The sequence below is a fragment of the Quercus suber genome, unplaced genomic scaffold (genome assembly GCF_002906115.3).
Source record: "Quercus suber isolate HL8 unplaced genomic scaffold, Cork oak 2.0 scaffold_104, whole genome shotgun sequence".
In the NCBI taxonomy this organism is placed as follows: Eukaryota; Viridiplantae; Streptophyta; class Magnoliopsida; order Fagales; family Fagaceae; genus Quercus; species Quercus suber.
In genome coordinates, this window is record NW_027069569.1 from 1245682 (window position 1) to 1248198 (window position 2517).

Below are 2517 nucleotides of genomic sequence, written 5' to 3' on the forward strand. Positions count from 1 at the left end.
GCTCTCTAAGAGTGTTCTCCCAGTCAAAACTGTACCGCTAATTCGACTATGAGTGCTCTCATTGATCCCTAAATAAGTGCATGGCATGAAGAGCTAGTACGTCAAATTTTTATTCCAGTTGATGTCCATTCCATTCTTAGTATCCTTTAAGTGTTATCTCCCATATGATAGGCTAGTGTGGGCTTATACATCAAAGGGACAGTTTACAGTTTGTAGTGCCTAAAAACTCGCGGTGGTTGAGAATCTGGCGGAGGATACAGTAGGAGTTTCAGATGCTAAAACACACAAGATGTTTTGAAGGAGAACATGGGGGTTGAATCTGCCAAATAAAATTAAGTCTTTTGCCTAGAGAGTTTGTCGTAATATCATCCCTATAAAAGCAAACGTGCATCATCGACAAGTCATTGATGAAGATAGGTGTGAAGCTTGCGATCTGGGGAAGAAACTAGTGGCATGTTTTTTGGGAGTGTGGGGAAGAACAGGTGTGTGGGGTCTAATAGGTATTGTGTTTAAACTCAAGGAGTCCAGTATCAGGAATTCGTGGACCTAGTTTGGTACTTGCTTTTCGTCCAAGATGCTAGAGATGGCACGATGGAAATGATTTTTCTGGTAGCTTGGTGCATGTGGTATCACAGATTTGCAATAGAATATGGGAGTGCTTGTCAGTCGACACCAATGGTGATGCAAAAAGCTCGAACCACGCTTGCTGAATTTCAGGTTGCAAACCACGTTATTGCCCAGCCAAAGATAGAGTTGAATGATTCATGGTCACTGCTGACGTTTCCAAACTACAAGGTAAATGTGGATGGACAATTTTTACTCAAATTTAAGGGGGTCTGGGGTTGGGGTGGTAATTCGTGATCATGAAAGAAGGGTCACAGCAACATTGAGTAAGAAGCTCTTTCAACCTTTGGGTCTGTTGGAGAATGAGGCCAAAGCTATGGAAATCAGGTGTCTTTTATGTGGGATATTGGTATAAGAGATGTGGTAATTGAGAGTGATTCCAATGTAGTGACTGATACTCTACTGGGTTTATGTACTTCTCTTGTGGTTGTCTCCAATATTCTGACAGGTGTAGCTCAAGTTTCAAGATTTTCGATCAGTACAAGTCTCCCATGTGAAGCAACAAGGTAATAAACTTACTCATCTTTTGGCAAAACATGCCAGAGTAATAGATAATATTGATAGTTATGTAACATGGATAGAAGAAAATTTATCGCTGATTGAATCAATTGTTGCTCATGATGTATTAAATTTATCTTATTTTTAATAAAATTACAAGTTTCTTATAAAAAAAAATAATAATAATAATAACTACACGATATAAGGTAGGAAGTGGAGCTGCTAACATAATTAGCCGACAAAAGTAGGAGATTATTGTAATTGTATAGTAATTGTATAGCTTCTTCTTATTCTTCTTCTTCTTCTTCTTCTTCTTCTTTTTTTTTTTTTTTTTTTTTTGAGAAGGTTGTAATTATCTAGCTTGTTGTTTATTTTGACTAAACAAAGAAACTAAAGTTAGGTATTAAAAATGATAAAGATAAAAAGACAACCACAAAGTAAAAAGGTTTCAGACTGAAAAAAAAAAAAAAAAAAAAAAAAAAAAGGGTTGATGGCATAGGAAAAAGCACCCGCAAGCCGTTCCAATCTGAGTTGCAAACTTGCTATGAGTCGGATCTTGGCCTTGCCCACCGCCAGTTAATAGAACTCAAATATTAAATCGAAAACACGTGAAAAAAAGTAAAATACTAAATCGTAAGATTCTTGCTGCGAATTAACAATAAAATAATTTTAAAACTATAAATTATTCAACAATTTTTTTGTTATAAATTAGACATAATAAATTATGAGTAGTTAATCATCGCTTATATATATAGTTATTATTTTTTATTTATCAATTACACTATCACATTATACAATTATGACAAAAAATTGTAAAAATTTTCGTCATCTTATAATATTAAATCCGAAACAGCAATGCAACACATCTCAAACTTTTCTTCCCACTAAAATGTAAAAAGGAGGTATTGGCTCTGCCATCTAAAAAAAAAAGTGGAATCAGCTAACTCAAAATATATTTTATTTCCTTGATATTTAATTATACAAAAAATTAAGATAAACTAATTCATATGCATGGCCCTCAGCTTTGTACAGCTAGATTTTTTAAAATATATAATACAACCAATCAAACACTGATAGATCATCATCATGCAACCTACTACATCCTTTTTCGCATTTTCCTCCCATAAGTGTGTGCTTACCGCTTATCCCATTAAAAAAAAAGTGTGTGCTTATTCAGATTTTAACAACCATCACACTTTTTTTTTTAATATTAGAACTTATTAACAAGTTTAAATTTAACCAAATGGACACTATAAAATAAAGTTATGGGCGATAATAAAAACTTCAATACCATTGGTAAAGTTTTATATTATATTTTTTTAATAAATGTTATGTTCATAATATTTTTACAACACTTTCACAATAAATTTTAAATGATAAGTTGTTAATTTGTTA